Source organism: Aedes aegypti, chromosome 1, assembly GCF_002204515.2.
Source record: "Aedes aegypti strain LVP_AGWG chromosome 1, AaegL5.0 Primary Assembly, whole genome shotgun sequence".
NCBI lineage: Eukaryota > Metazoa > Arthropoda > Insecta > Diptera > Culicidae > Aedes > Aedes aegypti.
Window position 1 is genome coordinate 134,473,795 of NC_035107.1, and position 19,973 is coordinate 134,493,767.

The following is a 19,973-nucleotide window of genomic DNA, read 5'->3' on the forward strand; positions in this document are numbered from 1 at the left end:
TTTCTTGAAATAGTAAACGATGAAGATATACATACTTTTCAAAATGAAATTGATATGTTTTACAAATGGTGCAATAAAAGCCTTCTTCAATTGAACGTGAAAAAATGTAATTCTATATCCTTTAGCAGAAAGCGTAGTATACCTAAGGGGTCGTCCATAAATGACGTAGCATTTTAGGGGGGAGGGGGGTCTTTACGAGTTTGTGACGATGTGTGACGAGGGGGAGGGAGGGGTCCCAACTAGTGGACGTAGCATTTTGAATCATGTCGGGGAAAAGAGCAGCGTTGAAAAAAAATTACAAAGTTTTTTTAATCAAACTTTATTGACTTTATGAACTCGCAGGAAATAAATGCAGGTATTTTGTTGATTTTATTTACTAAAGTCTGTTTCTTTACAACGAATAATTAAAAAAAAATCCTCCAACATATCGGAATTTCTGTTTAATATATTATGAAATATCTTGTACCCTTACTCATTACTGTTTTCAATGCGAACAAAGATTTTTACTTTTTGCAACATTTTTAGTTGTAGAAAAAAAGCAGCAAAAGTACTACAAATTAAATTCAACCTGTATAAACTCGATACCAAAATTATGTAACTTAAATAGGAAATAAGTTTGCTTGAGCTGTTTCTTAATGACTTTTGAACGCTACGATATATTAAACTATTATTCATATATTGTCAATTGATACCAAACCTTGTTTTGAATTTCTGGATTCTAATGTTCCGTTTAAGCCAAATAACTGAAGAAATAAAAAAAATGGAAGGGGGGGGGGGTCTCCTTGAAATGCTACGTATTTTCCAAGGGGGGTATTAGAATTTGTGACGAAATGCTACGACGGGGGAGGGGGGTGTAAAAAATCAATGAAAAAATGCTACGTCATTTATGGACGGCCCCTTAATGACTTTTGAACGCTACGATATATTAAACTATTATTCATATATTGTCAATTGATACCAAACCTTGTTTTGAATTTCTGGATTCTAATGTTCCGTTTAAGCCAAATAACTGAAGAAATAAAAAAATGGAAGGGGGGGGGGCTCCTTGAAATGCTACGTATTTTCCAAGGGGGGGTATTAGAATTTGTGTGTGTAAAAAATCAGTGAAAAAATGCTACGTCATTTATGGACGGCCCCTCATGCGACGGCTCATTCTTCATGTCTTGTCGTAAATAGGGCAACTGTAGACTCAAAACGGATAGTTGACTACAGTGACTACTTCCGGGACCACCGGATGTTCCAGAGGGAACCTGTAATTAGGGACAATTGAAATTGAACTCCAATACATATCGTGCGATGGTTCATTTTTCATGTCTTGTGCTAAATAGGGCTATTGTAGACCTTAAGTGGATATTTGACTACAGTGGCCACTTTTGTGACCACCGGATATCCCTGAGGGAGGCTGTGATGTCCCCAATGACAGATTCCTCCGGGAAATTCCGGTGGTCTTAAAAGTGGCCACTGTAGTCAAATATCCCCTTAAGGTCTACAATAGCCCTATTTAGCACGAGACATAAAAAAATGAACCGTCGCACGATATGTATTGGAGTTCAATTTCAATTTTCCCTAATTACAGGTTCCCTCTGGAACATCCGGTGGTCTCAAAAGTGGCCACAATATTTAAATATACACATTGAGTCTACAGTTGCCCTATTTACGACAAGACATGAAGAACGAACTGTCGCATGATATGTTTTGGTGTAAAAATCGAAATGTCCCCAATGATAGGTTCCTTAGGGAACTATAGGAGGTCCCCAAAGTGGCCATTCTAGTTAAATATCCATTTTCGGTCTAAAGTTGATCTATTCATGACTAGACATCAATTTCAATTGTCCCCGATCATAGGTTCCCTAGGAGACACCCGGTGGTCCCAAAAGTGGCCAATTCAAATAAATTCCCTTTTTGAGTCTACAGTTACTTTATTTACGACAAGGCATGAAGAAAGAGCCGTCGCATGATATGTTTTGGTGTAAGAACAGAAATGACCCCAATGACAGGTTCCTCCGGGAAATTCCGGTGGTCCCAAAAGTGGCCACTGTAGTCAATCATCCATTTTAGGTCTACATTAGCCCTATTTAGCACGAGACATAAAAAATGAACCGTCGCACGATATGTATTGGAGTTCAATTTCAATTGTCCCTAATTACAGGTTCCCTCGGGGACATCCGGTGGTCCCGGAAGTAGTCACTGTAGTCAACTAGTCAACAGTTACAGCATTCCAAAGTTGGCCCAATTTTTGCCTGTCCCAGTTATTTTGACAACCCCCTGTATATCAAATATTCCATCATTTGCGATACTTTAAAAATTGGGAGGGTGCAAAAAAAGGGGGGAGGGTTTCCTGCAAATCTTATTACAACTCTTCATATTGGACTTAACGTTTAAAACATTATATGGTACATGAATTCCGCTGTCCTGAATATAAAACACTGTGTCGGTTTATTGATCAGATTAGATTTTTAAATAAAAAATGCAAAAAGTTCAAGTATATTTTAAAAATGACCTGGGGCAGACACAAACATTCTGAAAACGCCATTATTTTTGTTTATTTTTATACTGTCAAGCCCGGGTTGTCCGGTCTCTGTGCATTCAGATCGACTTTTTTTGTCGAACAGTGTTATTGTGCTGTCGCGTTACGAAAAATGCCTTATTTTTGACATTGTACAATAAATACTTCTAACAGAACTCTTATATTTTGGATTCTTTTCCTACTCACCAAGATACGTGTTTCCATGAAAAAAGATCTAAAATCAACCCTTTCTTCGAAAAGTTACACTAGGTGCAAAATTATGGTGTCGCGTTACGTTAATTTAAACCGTAAATTTCCAGAACGTACCTACAATATATGGATATAGATGGCCACTATAAAGCCCTTGAGTGAGATGACCTGGAACAATCGTAAACATGGTCATCTCGTAAAAATTAACCTAGACACACGTATTTTTTTTTTTTCAAATCATGTTGGGTAGATGAGTGTCAAACTGCATTCATTTTTGCGTTGACATTCATAGCCCCGCCTATCTTCGCCAGCAAACGATGTGCCGACAGCGACGCCAGCGACATTCTTCAGCTATGGTTTATTACTTCTATTATATTGACATTTGTCTATAAACCGGTGTTTAAGATGATCTATAGATATCTATGCCCATGAACAATTCAAATTATACGTTATGTTCTATAATTATGATTTTTGACGTGTTTGAAAAAAAAGGATGATTTTTACAACCAATTTTGGAGAGAGTTGTAATAGTCACTTATATCCATGGATAATTCCCATGATCATTTACGTTATATTATAAGGAATTCATATGAGTATGCAAAAAACTACTACTGTTTCGGATAATTTTCATTATTTACCATTTTACGGATATTTCGGATTTTACTGTAAATCAGGTTGTTTACCATTGAAACCAAATATTCTCCAACATGTGAGTGTTTATTCATTGACTGACCGGCAGCTTAATGATAAGATTTAGATCACTTCTTTCGTGGCCGTGCGGTTAGTGTTACCAAGCTTTTAGCCGCATCGTGTCAAGGAGTGTGAGTTCGATCCCCGCTTCAGTCCGGAAAACTTTTCGTGAGGAATGTCTTTCGACTGTGCCACTGGGAGTTGCATGGTAGTCCGTTGTCTAGTGTTGTGCTCGCTTCGAAGGGCAAATCGTCCACTGGAAGCATTAACGTGTCAGTGTTTCTTAAAATAAATATTTCGTTTAAAATTCTTATATGATCCGCTGATTTCTAGCAGAGTTTCGAGGAAAAAATAGAGGAATTTCTGGCGCAATTTGTGATGTACTTTGGAAATATTTCTGAAGGACTTTAGATGAACTTTGCTAAAGACTTTGTATTACCATTTTTGAGGAAACTATTTTAAAGATTTCATTTAGATATTTCGCTACTACTAGAGTTTTCAGCGAAATATCTCAGTAGAAGAATTGACAGAATTAATTAATTATAAATTGTTATAAATTAGTAATTGCGATGGATAACTTTGAACTTTTGAAAGGTTACGTATTTTTTTAGTTGAATCCGGGAACATATCCCGGAATCAATTTGTGAATAAAGAGTAGACATACAGTCGGTGACATAAGTTAGTAACCAAATGTGCTTTTCCACACAAAATGCTCACGTTTGAGAATCTGTGTGTCTGGTAGGCCGAATTGGCTGAAATTTGGGTGACGAACTATAAATAACCTGAAGTTTTGTGTATACTGAGCTTTGAATTTCAATCATTTTTTGAGGAGTTTCAGAGGGTTGGGACTGACTGATTTCGCTAAATCTGATGCCGTTCTAAGAAGTGTTCCAGCACGTCACAAATTTTAGCTAAAGGTCGGCAAAGGTATAAAAAACACTGATTTCATTGATGTTAACATGAAATTTAAAGCATGATTTAATAATCTTTTTTTGTGATCTAATTCATCATGCATGCAAAATAGGTTTGAAACTTTCATTTAAGATATAATTTGGTTAAAATTGCTTGGTAAAATTGAGTTTAAACCGATTGCAACAACATGCTTGCAGTCTCCATAGAGAATTCTTCGTTTCTTCTATATGGCAAAATACAATATATTATGTATACTTCTCTAAACCATAAAAAACAACTTTTGAGCACCGAAAGTTGTTCGGACTGAACTTTTAAGTAGCGGGACCACAGAACTGTAGTATCAAGGCAACTTTAACTGGAATATATTTTGTTGTTAGATTTCATATGCGTTCATAGATATAGTAGATTACTTACAAATTTTCAGTTTTTGCTCATTCACGGATTCCTCTCCTAGCATTTACTTTAAGGGTTAATCTTCCAGCTGTAGACTATAATTTCATGTCATTTTTAACAATTTTAACTATGAACTATTAATTACACTTACTTATTAATTACACTACTCACTTTGGTAGCTTAGCTTTATTTTTAATTTGTAAGCCGTTAGCTTTGTTTAAATGTTTGCGTTGATAGAATCAATAAATGCTGTGTAAATGTGAACATTGTAAATTTTAATTAGTAGTAATAATTTTCTTTTTTAGTTCTACAGTTCTTACTATTATCTCGGGAAAGGCTCTCTGTCCGCTTCAACTACTAGTATTGCGCAAATTCAACTTCGATAGCTTAAACTTCAATATTATAAAGAATTCCAATAATCCAAATCATTCCATTTCTTCTTCTCTGCTTATGACTCAGTTCAATCGCTGTTTCTCGAACTGTCGAACTGACATAACGGGAGGGAATTCAGATACAAAAAGCATAACAGGGCAGTCTGGCTAAGGCTAGGGTTGTTCGCCGTCACATTCCCTCTCCTGTGAACCACTACGATGTCCTAGATCTTGTTCACAACTCTTAGCGACGTCGAGCAACGCCAACTTAACTGACGGTCGACGATGCAATCCTCCAGCTGTTCGTACCCAAGCTTGTCGAACTTTACCGTCCGCACCAATAATCACCTTCTCCACACGTCCTCTTGTCCATTGATTCCTTACTTCTCCGTTTATAACGAGTACCAGGTCGCCTACTGAAATGTCCCTAACGTTGTCGAACCATTTAGATCGGCGTGATATTACTGGAAAATATTCTTTCAACCATCTTCTCCAAAATCCGTCTGTCAAATGCTGTGCTAATTTCCAGCTACTTCAGTACTCTGTTGGTAACACCGATAGTTGCTTGACACCATTGGAGCTACCCAGCAGGAAATGGTTGGGTGTTAAGGATTCCTGATCAGCAGACTCCACAGGAATGTACGTCAACGGTCGAGAATAATAAATAAACCCTCTGCTTTAATAATTACCGTCTCCAACGTCAGCTTCGGTAAAGATACCTATGGCAACTTTTATCGAGCGTACCATTCGTTCCCACACTCCCCCCATGTGAGGAGCTCCAGGCGGGTTGAAGGACCACTTCGTATTGGCGTTTGTGAAGATTGCAGCAAGCGTACGGTTGCGCTCTTCAATTTGCTTCTTCAATTTATTATTAGCTCCATGAAAGTTTGTTTCATTATCGCTAAATATTTCAGCTGGTGAGCCACGACGCGTAACAAATCTGCGGATGGCCAGAACGCATGACTCCGTCGACAAGGCATGTACTACCTCCAAGTGTACAGCACGAATGCTCAGGCACGTGAATAGCGCAATCCACCTTTTAACGTTACTTCGACCCTGTTTTGCTAATATGGGGCCGAAGTAATAGAGGCCTACGAAAGTAAATGGTCGAAAAAATGGGGTGAAGCGCACTTTCGGCAAGGGAGCCATAACAGGTGTCCTAGGAAGTGCCTTGCATACTCGGCATTGCATACAATTCTTGGCTGTTTTAGCGATCAATGCTCGCAGTTTCGGGATTTGATACACTACCTCATTTCATTAACCACCGTTTCCCGGTTTGCGTGTTGATATCGCCGATGAAACCAATCTTACCAATCAGGTTGGTAATAACAGATTCTGGTGGAAGTATTACTGGATACTTTGCTTTGTATGGTACGTATGCAGATAACTCAAGTCGACCTCGCATGCGAAGTACATTAAATTTATCCATGAACGGACACAGCTTAAAAATTTTACTTGATTTCGCCTTTCTCGCCAAGCTGCTCTACTTCCACAGAGTAATATTCTTGCTGAGCAAACTTCCACAGACTTCTTTCTGCCTATACCAACTCAAACTGGGTGAGATTTCCAACCTCCAACGGTGCTCCTTGTCGCTTCCGCTGAATGTTGTCCGTGAAACGATGAACGTATCCCATCGTTCGATGAAGCCTTACCCAACGACTAAAACGTGACAGATCTATGGGTAGCTCTGGTTTGGATACGTGAATGTTGCAAGGTCTAATTTCTTCTACGGTTGAGTCTATTTCTCGGTGTTGCTGTGGCCACATATCATCTGGTTGGCGTTGGAATTCCAGTCCACGAAACCACACACTGTTTCCGCTAAAATCGGGTCCAGCACCTCACTTAGTAGCAAGGTCAGCTACGTTAATTCTAGTGGGAATCCACCGCCATTCCGATGATTCCGTTGTAGACAGAATTTCTGCTACACGGAAACCTACGAACTGATGGTATTTGCGATGATCGGAGTTGATCCACAAAAGTACCGTTCGAGAATCACTCCAGAGTACTTGTCGGGTTACTTGGAGATTGTGCATAGAGATGACACTGTTCAACAGCCGGATTCCCAACACAGCTACCTGTAGCTCCAAGCGGGGAATAGACAACATTTTCAGCGGTGCTACTTTTGATTTGGCTGACACTAGCGCTACTTCCGCTCCCGAGACTGTTTCCACGCGGAAATAGATTACACTGGAAAATGCTGCTTTACTAGCATCCACAAAAACATGTATTTGCAACGTTGAGTACGTCTGCTGATTCCCTCCTGTAAAGTAACATCGTGGAATACGGAGCGAATCTAATTGCGGTAGGTATCCAATCCACAAACGTCATCGTTCGCACAGCTCATTATCAATGGCGTCGTCCCAGTTGATCTTAGACGCCCATATGTTTTGCATTAGGATTCTACCGTGAATTAAATAAAACGTTATCAATCCTAATGGGTCGAAGAGACTCATAGCGACCCGCAATACTTCTCGTTTTGTGGGAACATGTCCTTCGGCCACAATGTTTTGCAGACTTTCTCGAAACTGCATGGAATACGTAAAGTTGTCACTTGAAGGGATCCAACTCATTCCTAGGACGGATTCCGCATATTCTTCGTTTCCTGCTGGAAACAGTTTCTCCATCGCCGTTGACTGGGATCCTACCGATTCAGCTAGTTCTGTTTTGTTTGACAGGAAATTCCGAATTTCAAATCCACCACTTGCGTGAATTTCTTTCACCTCTCGGCCGACTGTAACCGCTTATCGTCCCGAAACTGTCTAGATAATCGTCAACATAATGATGGCGAGTAATTGCTTCGGCTGCTCTAGGGAACTCACTTGCAAATTCCCGCGCGTTCTGGTTTTTTACATATTGGGCCGAACTTGGAGAACAGGTGGACCCAAATATTGCCACGTCCATTACAAATGTTGACGGTTTCAAATGTGGTCGATTTCGCCAGAGAAATCGTTGAAATTGTCGATCCTCTTCCCGTATCTTGATGCGGTGAAACATTTCCTTAATATCGGCAGCCAAGGCGTAGGGGGAGATCCCCCAGTACCGGACACTTAAGCCACTAAATTCATAATTCGAAAAATATTGATTTGATGGGCTCGTGTTACCCATTTATGATAAATATTATCATTTTTATAGTGTACAAAAATAAATTTGAAAATATAAATATGAATTTTGACATTGAGTTTTGAAGATGTATTTTAGTACAAAATTGATCAATCTTGAAAGGTGGCACCCAATACCGGACACGATCTGGAAATGCCTCGAATTCTGTAAATTTGATCATCATTGAATGTCTACACTATAGAAATAGTTTCAATTCAATGCATTTGCAACATTTACAAACATAATTTGAGTTTTTCTTAGTTTGCAAGATGCCTATCAAAAACCTCTTTCATATATGATGAAAAATAGCACATTTTACGATGCTGTTATGGATGTTCATTCTTCTTAATTTTATTGCATATTTGATACCATGGTCGACGGAACCCATGAAAAATGAAAGTATTTTGAGACACTGAAAGATATCAAATAACAAATCAAGCTGTCCGAAACTGAGGTTCAGGAGGTGCTTAACCAAAATTGTAAGTTGTCCATATTTACTTCAATTGTGGTACAAAATACATTCATACTATCATATGAGGATTGTGTTCGATCATGCTTGCGGGATCCAAAGTATTTTTTCGTATTCAAAATAATTACTAAATAGGCTCAAAATTAAGAAGATACATCAATGTTTTAAAGATTTTCAAACTTTTCTACTTTTTTAAAAAGGGATGCATATTTCAAGGATGTGTTATTCTACGCAAACATTAGTCTACATAATAGCTTTTTTTCCTACTAATACACCATCTTGATTGGACCATGATTTCTCAATGTTTCGACTTTGTCCGGTATTGGGTGCTGTCCGGCACTGGAGGATCTCCCCCTACTGAAACAGACGGAAATGGCTTAGTACTGACGGTAGCGACACCAGCATATCCGGTTTTTTCAGCAAAGAAGAATTGAATGAAACACCATTTACAGTGGCTCTCGCGTCCATAATCAGCCGAACCTTATTCTTCCTTGGATTGACCACTACTTCAAGTGGCAGATACCAACATTTCTCCGGCCCTGTTGTGGCAAGCTCATCCTCCGTAGCTTCATGTGCATACTGTTTCTCCACGTAATCTCGTATCGTTGTTCGCACACACTCGTAAAGAGGTTCATCCATCGAGAGCTTTCGCTCCAGGCCACAAAGCCGCCTATAGGCCATACCGTAACTGTTGGGCAGCTGTACGTAGTCCGTCTTCCAAAGAAGACCGGTTTCAAATCTGGTAGAAATTCTCCGTGTGGTCGCTTCTAGTATTTCACGTGCACGACGATCTTCATCTGACTCTAACTGAGATATTGGCGATATTATGCTAGCATTATCCAAAGCTACATAATGTCTGACCAATTGGTTTAACTCTTGATCTTGATTGGTCCATCCTCCAATATGAAACCCACAAGTAATCGGTCCTTCACCGTTCGGTGAGCACCCATAGATACTCCAACCAAGACGACATTTGGCTGCCATGGGATGCCCCCAATCGCCTTCACGAATCTTCAACGGTATTGTGAGCTTCAAGTTGTCAAGACCAATGAGTAGCTTTGGCGCAACCTTTTCGTAATCCTTAATCGGAAGCCCTTGAAGGTGAGGGTAACGTATTTCCAAGCTGCTGTAACACAGTGTTTGTGTTGGGAGCATCAATTTACCGACCGGTCGAGCATCGGTTAGCTTGAATTTCTGATCCAACTGGGCTCCAGTAATATCCATAAGAAGCCGTCATGATTTGGATACGTTACGCGTAATATTTCCAGTCCATAATAACTGCAGTGGTTCACAGGGTCCATAAAGACCAAGTTGAGATTCAATTTCTTCCTCTAGAAGCGTTATTTGGGATCCCTCATCAACAAAGGCGAAAATGTCAATCTTTCCAGATGGTCCATATAACGTAACTGGCAGAATTCTAAACAGAGAACCGTTAGATGACTATTTTTGAGCTAGATGACTTGTAGATACAGCAACTGAAATGCCCTGCGCTGATGGATGTAGCAGCGTGTGATGCCGCAGTCTACAGCCTGAGATTCTACACCCTTGCCATGTACGACAAGGCCATCTTCCATGTTGATTTAAGCAGGTTCTGCACAGTGAATTCTGATTCACGATCTTCAGCCTTTCATCAACGCTTAACAGTCTGTATTTCTCGCACTCGTGGAATCGATGATCTTCCTTTCCGCATGTTACGCACATCCTCTTCCGCATTTTCTCCTGCCGACCATCGACGCCGATTTCAATCGCACTAGTCGGTTCAGAATGAGTTTGAATGTAAGCACGTTCCTTCGGTTTTTGTTGCGATTTGTATGAGCTCATCAGATGATCATCCGCTACATCAAAGGCAAGCTCTACGATGGAGTTCATAAACGTTCCAAAAATTCGTAGATCGGCGTCAGCACGAGCACCTTTGAACGCTGCCCATTTCATTCTATATTCGACAGGTAGCTTACCGACCAAGTCGTGTAAAAGTGACGGGTTTGTCATATGAGCAAACTATTTTGCTGTCTTCAGATGTTCAACTAGATTGTCCACGGCCATACCGAAGTCGATGATACTTTCCAAGTTATCCATCTTCGGCGAAGGGAGGTTTCGAATTTTCTTGGTGAGAGCTCGAATCAAAGTTTCTGGGCGACCGTAACGCAGTTGTAACGTCTTGATTACATGTGGCACACAAGCTGGTGTTAGAAGCCTTCCGCGGACCATTTCAAGGGCTGATCCCTTAAGACAACGTTGTAGTCGAATTAGATTTTCGTCTTGTGAAAACCCGCATGTCATTGTAGACCTTTCGAAGTTGCTCACCCAAATAGGCCATTCTTCTGGATTTCCAGAAAACACGGGAAGATCTTCACCCATTACTTGACGCGCAGCAAGTTGACGATTTGTTGGACTCGCCTGATGATCATACGCGTACAATTGTTCGTTTTCAGCATTTTGTCTGCCAAGTGACAGACACGTTTGTTCCGGAACGTTTATACCACTACAGTCCCGTTCTTGTTCGCGTCTTGTGTTGCCGGAAACAACATTCTGCCGGGGAGTTTCAGCATTCAATCCATGACTTGACCGTACTTCATTAACGAAATCGTTTAGATTTTGATGGAATCCCGACGGGTGGTCGAAAATCGCCGTGCGTCCCACGCCTTCCTGATTCGATAAACCGAGCTTTTCGAAAGAATTTACCAGCGCAGGATTACTCAGAACGCTCAGTCCCAAATGATTGTCTTGGTTTTGATCGGCATGTGTATCTGTCTTTTCTAGCCAATAGGCCTTTCCATTTGACGTTTAAAATCAGCTGATCTCGAAGCACTTTGACAGTTCTTCTATGGAAATGACAGGCCCGTGTTAGCACCGGTCCTCCACCGATGTAAACAAATGCATAGACGGACCTGTCAAATGAAAAGGCCTATTAGTCACTTTTTCACTCACTTCCGATGCACTTTGACTGATATTCGACGAACGACTACACCCACGAAATGACTGCTCGCGAATAAGCTTAACTTTTTCCTCTAAAGACTTTTTCTTGATGGCCATTTGATCCCTACGAAATTTTAACTCTTCGGCCGTCTTATTTTCCAAAAATGCGTTCTCTTCGGCTAGCTTCTTAGCCTCTGTCTCTAACTCACGATCTTTAATCATCTTTTCTTGTGCAATTTGCCTGGCTCTAATCTGCTTCTCCTCTTCCAGTTCTAATTCTTCTAACTGTTGCTGTTCGTTAAGAACTTCTAACTCTAAAGCTAGGCGTGCTCTTGCACTTGATGTAACACTTACAGTTATACTAAGGTGGGTCTTTCGACTTACGGGATCCTGCTTTGTTTCCGGCCGGCTTTGTATTCTTCTTCATGGCTCCAGTGGGAACGGCCAGACTTGCACCGGCTCCTGTAATCGATGCAGTGTTTGATGGGAGGAGTCCACAGGGTTCACACTTCCATGATTGGTCTTTGATGGCTTCGTCAACCTTCGCACAACCATATTGGTGTCACTTGCCACAATCGTCGCATGCGACCATACCTTCGATGTGGTCGGGGCGGTTGCAGGCCGGGCTGCTCTTCTGCACCTGCGGATCATTCGCTCCGGAAAGGCGGCATCAACAAATTACGTAACGCTCGAAGGGGGGAGAGGGGGTAGGCTCGAGCGTTACGACTCATACAAAAACTGTAAAATTTCCATACAAAAAGCGTTACGGAGGGGGGGGGGAGGGGGTCGAAAATTTCCAATTTTAGCGTTACGTAATAAATGGATGCCGCCAAACCGACATGCTGGAGGAATCGGTGAAAATTTTTAAAGGTTGTTCGGACTGAACTTTTTAGTAGCGGGACCACAGAACTGTAGTATCAAGGCAACTTTAACTGGAATATATTTTGTTGTTAGATTACATATGCGTTCATAGATATAGTAGATTACTTACAAATTTTCAGTTTTTGCTCATTCACGGATTCCTCTCCTAGCATTTACTTTAAGGGTTAATCTTCCAGCTGTAGACTATAATTGCATGTCTTTTTTAACAATTTTAACTATGAACTATTAATTACATTTACTCACTTTGGTAGCTTAGCTTTATTTTTAATTTGTAAGCCGTTAGCTTTGTTTAAATGTTTGTGTTGATAGAATCAATCATTGTTGTGTAAATGTAAACATTATAAATTTTAATTAGTAGTAATAATTTTCTTTTTTAGTTCTACAACCCTTACTTTTATCTCGGGAAAGGCTCTCTGTCCGCTTCAACTACTAGCATTGCGCAAATTCAACTTCGATAGCTTAAACTTCAATATTATAAAGAATTCCAATAATCCAAATTATTCCATTTCTTCTTCTCTGCTTATGACTAAGTTCAATCCCTGTTTCTCGAACTGTCGAACTGACATAACGGGAGGGAATTCAGGTACAAAAAGCATAACAGGGCAGTCTGGCTAAGGCTAGGGTTGTTCGCCGTCACAAAAGTATTATGAATTTTGTTGATAAGTATTGTTATACATATGAGTTTTGAATGCTGTGCATTGCGTTGCGTAGTAACGGAGTATTTCATAGATTGCATACTGAAATCTGTCATGTTATTAACTTTAACACTCTTATTCCAATTACTTATGGAAGAAATAGTTGCCCAATCGGAAGTCAGAGATGGAAAGACATGATGATGATGATGTGTCACCCATTTTAAGGCTAAGTAGCCCGTCATTCGTTTTGGCAACAATGATGACTTTTTAGCTTGCATTTCAAAGTGATAAAACTCAGTCTTAATAGTTTATATTGACTTGAAAAAGTATTACTGTACGCGCTTACTTTGAATATCTCAAAATCTAGACGTGCCATGAAAATGGCAATGGATTTAGCAACCATAAATTAAGTAAATAGCGGTATTTTGATGCTTCAGATAAAAACGTGTTCCGCAGTGTTATCTAAGAAATTCATTTGGAAATTTGTCGAACTTATGTAGTTAATGTATAGGACCCATTCCTTGCAAAATTGTATTCCGAGTTTGGGGTGTGAGTTTAGGCCTTATGATTTTAAGGGGGAGCTGGCCAACCAGCCATCCCTCTGTTCATATGCCAACAAATACGTTGTTAATTGTCAACAATAGATTAACTAAGTTTAACAAATTGCGATGATACTGTAGCCAAACACAAAACTCTTTGATAGAAGAAATTAATGCAATACTAAAAATATAATTCTAGTTCGATGTTTGCACCGTTTTGTGTCTACGTTATGTTTCAAATTGTTCTAATTCACTGATTAAATCTGAACTAGTTTTATTTTGAACAATGTGTAGATTGAAACGTGTTCAGATTAACTGTAGCTTTATATTGCACTGCAACAAATATCTAAGAAATGGGCAAATGATTGTAATTAGTCGAAATTTTATTTGTCCTACGTATGCACTATGTATCTAGTTTAATAGCGCCCACTCATTACATTCATACGAACATCAAGGGAGGATTTACTAAGTAGCTGTAGTCCTAATGAACCAGTTAAGAGGGGATTCAACACATAATATCACTTACCACTTTTTTTTATCATGGTAAACACCATCACAGTATTTACGGATTCTGCAAACTGTGGATGAGATCTGTAACATGAAGACCAGCTCTACTAATACCACACATGTACACTTGCGAATGGGAAAATCTAGCAGAACACGCTCTGAATCATAATCAGACGATTTTCGTTTTATCCTCAAATGTGTTGACTAGACTGGCCCACCTTAGTATGGGAGAAAAATAAAGTTGTATAATTCCACGGGGCACCCGACAGGATTATTTTTTAGGATTAGAGGAAGACTTCCTGAGAGTTTCAGCTCATTTGGTCGTTCCATGAGCTGGCGCAATTGAATTGCAGTTAATATGGGATTTTCAGCTCCAACATATAGGAAACAGCACATCATCTCCTGTTTGAGTCAGGAAAATTGTTGATCGCGTTCAATTGAACCCAGAATGTCAAAAATACTACTTGATACTATAGCAAACAATATTGTAGAAGGTTGTATGATGATTAAAATTGATAAAGTTGGTGTTTTAACTATCTGAAGTAGATTTGCAATATTGCTTAGTATTTCTTCAACTTAGCTGGGTGGTAGCCACTAAGCGCATCATAGCCACCTATGACGCTGGGCGAGCTGCGGCACAAGGTGCATGCACATGTGTGATTGTACGGGAGTGCTGATCGAAGCCTAACTTTCAACAACTGAAAGCTTAATGAAAATGAGCCTAAATCCAGATACAACCTTCGGCAACTATGTTCATTAGCGTATCAACTAGTGCATTTGTCATTCTGGACTGAATTGAACGCGATTAGCTAGTGTACGAGACGAAACAGTGACATAGGGTCAATTTTCAATATATTTGAGACGAATATTCCATACAAACTTTGAATTGAATGCGCCAGCTGGGGGAGCAGCCAAATGAGTTGAAATTTTGAGAGAGCTTTTTTCTTACCCTAAGGCACATATCTAGGGGGTGCCCCGTTGAATTTTACAACTTTTTTGTTTAAGGGCCAGTCTAGTGTTGACTGCGTGTCTGGCTGATCAGAGCTACTGTTAAAGTTTGCCCTTATTTTGTAGCTGTATCTACATCTATCACCACAGCTCTTCGAGGCATTGACTTATACGAATCAATAACCCACTGAGAAGCTCACACCATCGAATGGCATCGAGCCGTCGTTTCGTTGTCGTCTGTCGAAGACACAAAATTTATCCACAAATTTAATCAAAGTCATTCGAGAAATTGATTCCACCGCAGCAAAAAGAAAATCATTGGCAGCTCACTGATGACGGCGATGGAGCGTGAAACGAAATTCAATTCGCATCCGGCTTAGGTGATGATCTTTTGCAAAAAAAGAGAGTACATTTAAGGATATATTTTATATGGTAACGAGACCACGCGATTCGGTTTTCGTAGGTTTTTATGAGCGCCGTTGTTTGAAGAATGAAGGATGCGGTCTGCTACTGGCAGTCATTCTAATCATCAACCCAACGAAAAATTATGAACCTGATTCAACTTTGACATCATCTCTCGTACGGCATATAACGATTGAATATATTACGTGATAGACTCACTATTGAAATATAGCCCCCATAAAAGAGAACTGTTCGTCAAACACATTTTACTGTTATTGCCATAATAAAACCGCATAACGAACGGTTCTCATGATGACATTAACTATCAATTGTCGATAAACTGGTGGCTTCTATCGAGGAGCAAAACTCTTTCACGATGCAACCTTTCAAGATTCTAGTACGATATCAAAGTATACGAGACAATACATTTTCAGTAGTCTGCGAACTTAAGATTATTGAGTTCTTTTTATCTTTATTAAGGAGATTTTTAGCCCTGGGCTAGTTCATCTCGGGACCAACGGCTTTACTTCCCTTCCGAAGAAAGTAGTCACCGAAATATTTTTGGTACTCTCGGGGATGGGATTCGATTCCAGGTCCTCGGCGTGAGAGGCGTGTGTTCTAACCACTACATCAGGTCCGTCCCCAGTATTGAGTTCTGTTAGATAAAATTTCAACTCAGAATCATATATTTGTTGTCGGCTCAAATTGAGCTTTCCTGAAAATTGACGTTGGTAAAAGCATATACAACAACTAGAAAGCCATTTTTTTAGATGTGGCTGTCATACACAGTTCGAACGAAACGTGTAAATTTCTGAGACATATAATGCACATAATTGGAGCGTGGAAAATCATGGATATTTACATGATATGTCATGTAAACTTCAATTATATGTCATGTAACGCATCAGAATTCTGTGTGATTACATGACATATAACACATTTTAACATGACTCAGACTTAAATTTACATGACGTCATGTTTACATGGCATAAATGAAGTTTACATGACGTGTAATCTTCATTATTTTTAACAGTGTACTATGAATTAGAAATATAAATCTTCCAGTAAAACAGGAAAGCATAATAACCATTTTTTTAAACTACAAATTTCATTTGCGATAGTAGTTCAGAATATATACCGCTGAGTTGATTTTACCTATTTATTAGAGAAAAAACGCTGATATTTATCCTAACCTTCAAATAAAATGCATTATTCGTTGTGATAGAAAATTGTTATTAATTTTAATCGACATTTGTTGCAATGTTTCAACATTGGATATTCTACACAGTTAAAAATAATGAAGATTACACGTCATGTAAACTTCATTTATGCGATGTAAACATGACGTCATGTAAATTTAAGTCTGAAATCATGTAAAAATGTGTTATATGTCATGTAATCACACAGAATCCTGATGGGTTACATGACATATAATTGAAGTTTACATGACATATCATGTAAATATCCATGATTTTCAACGCTCCAATTATGTGCATTATATGTCTCAGAAATTTACACGTTTCGTTCGAACTGTGTATGTAACTCATAAGTTCTATACCACGGAGGTAGCCCCAGAATCATTTTTAAAATTATATTTTGAATCCCCTAAGTCGAAGTCTAAGTTCAAATTTTTAAGAGCACGGATCTGGAGAACCAAACATCCGTTTGAGCTGAAAACCTAATCGATTGGTCACCACAAGCTAGTAACCAATCGTTTTCAGCTTAAACGGATGTTTGGTTCTCCAGATCCGTGCTCTTGAAAATTACAAGTTTGGCTTCGATTCATCTTCACCTTAACACACTCCCGTGTAAAAGTGGTTCGAATGCTTTTTCTATGTCTAGAAGAGCAAGTCTAGTAGAATAGAATTCAGATTTGTTGATTTGTGAACGAATCAAATTTGCTACACGTAAAAGTTGATGAGTGGTCGAATGCCCATGACGGAATCCGAACTGTTCATTGGCAAAAAATGAATTTTCGTTGATGTGGACCATTACTCTAATCAAAATGACCTTTTCAAAATGTTTACTGATGAAGGAAAGCAAACTGATTGGACGACAGCTTGAAGCTTCTGCAGGTTTTTAAATTGGCACAACCTTGGCATTTTGCCATTTGTCAGGAATATATGCCAACTGGAAACTTTTATCAACTTAGAATGATACCCGATCAGTGGATTACTACAAAATTATATCATAATTCTATAGTCGGTATTCAGACAGACTGGACCAAGTGTTTTTAATGGTTTCAGGAAAACGTCTCCCAGGACTTCGAAACATCAAAAGATTTGGTCCATTTTTTATAACAATGAAACTTATCTATGTGATGATGCATCTGTAAAAAATAGCATCAGGAAACAGAACGCCAAAAAATAATCTAGTCCGGTCTGTCTGAACACAAATAACAAATTTTGTTTCATTTTTGTTAAAAGTACTCTGAGTTGAATGAAGAAATTATAACACAATTAAAATAAAATCAGTTATGATAACAAAGGCTGTTTCAAATTTGTTTTAATTTGAAACATAATTGTAACACACAATTTGTTATTAAAAATCTGAGAGCAATTGATTATATGCTTATATTTTACGCTTTCATTGATCTATAGAAAAAAATGTATATATATATATATATATATATATATATATATATATATATATATATATATATATATATATATATATATATATATATATATATATATATATATATATATATATATATATATATATATATATATATATTTTTTTTTTTTTCGGTTTGTAACAAAATGAATTATATTTTCGTTTAAATTGCAACAGAGTTGTGTTTGATCCTTCGACCTTGACGCTTGCTCCTGCGGGGGCCGACGGCAGGATCAAACATGTCGCGCGTCGGTCGAGTGAAAGTGAAAAAGTGGCGTGATCATTTAGTTGTGTTTGATCCTTCGACCTTGACGCTTGCTCCTGCGGGGGCCGGCGATGAGGTCAGGATCACACATGTCGTGCGTCGGTCGAGTGAAAGTGAAAAAGTGCCGCGTTCGATAAGTTCTTTTTGATCTTTCGACGTTGACGCTTGCTCCTGGGCAGTGCGTCAAGAAAGCCCGAGCTGTCGTCAGCTGTTTTCCCTCTCGAGTCGCGCGCCTATTTTCTTTGTGTGTTTTTATATAGCCGAGCAAACGAGTGAAGCTAAAAGTGGATTGTTGCTGCTCAAGGATGACGGATCAATTGGTGAGCTCGTTTCATGCTACTATTTCTAATCTATAAAATATGTATGATTGCACCTTTAATCGTTACAAAGGTGAGACGTAAATATGATTTTTCAACAAACTATGAAAGGTTCGTCACTGTCAGTGTCGACATAAACTCTGATTCATAAATTATTTACGTCCAATTTTTTTTCTCAAAACACCTTTTTCCTTCTACTTTTATCTTTGTAATTAAAAAAAAACTTTGAATGGTTCGACACTACGAGTGTAGACTTGCGAAAGGTTCACTTTATTTAACAAACTTTGAAAGGTTCGTCACGTCAAGTGTCGGCATAATTTTTCTATACATAGATATTGTTCATACCAAATGAAAATATTATATTTACATATAAGCATATTTATAGCTCACAAATAATTATTTATTATGGTCTAATCGCTTATCAAAGTGAATCCTGTGACCCAACGATCCTCCCCATTAACAAACATCCCTCCCAGTAACCTTTGTGGAGATACAGAGGCAAACACGGTCTCCAAATAGCAAAGGTTACACACTAATATTCCTTCCCCCAATCCCACCTGGCTGCAAGGACGTGGCCGGCGCCGTTATTGAGCATGTATAAATAGAGGCACTGAATTATGCACACTGAAGAAGATTATGGCCAATCCCAGCCGATCTTCTAGTTGATTCTTTGTGCATTTTCACTGACCTCGGTCAATCACGGAATAGCAACCATTGATATGTGTAGTTAGTCTAAGCTAAGCTAAGCTATATTTTCGTTTAAATTGCAACATATTTTGTTTTAATTTTGTTTAGTGTAGAAGAAATTGTGTTATAATTCTTGTTATTTTAACTGCAAACCAGTCAAAATTGTTACATGTATTTTAAGAAAAAATGCCCTAACTGAGTAAAAAATAGGTTACAACTCTGTTGTAATCCCCTGGTCGGGTAGGCTTCTCTATTGAAGTTTCTTGATGAGTATGTAGAAAATTCCATCAGCGCATATTTTTGCATTTTTTAATAATAGTTCTTGTCTTTTGTTGAGAACAGGACCAAATGAGAATCCGGGAACACTGATTTTCAAAGCCGTTTATTGAGCGCTTCAAAGCGTTTATTATATTGAACTTATAATTCAGTGGGACAACTATTTGGTAACGGCTTCGAATCCGTTCTGTATAAATTCAATTCAAGTCCTAGGGAATCGTAAGTGATCAATAGTATAATCACAGACAATTGTCTGTGGTATAATAATGTCTCTAAACGTGTAAGTAATTTTTACCTTCTTCAAGTTTTTACGATGAGGAAATGTTTCATAAG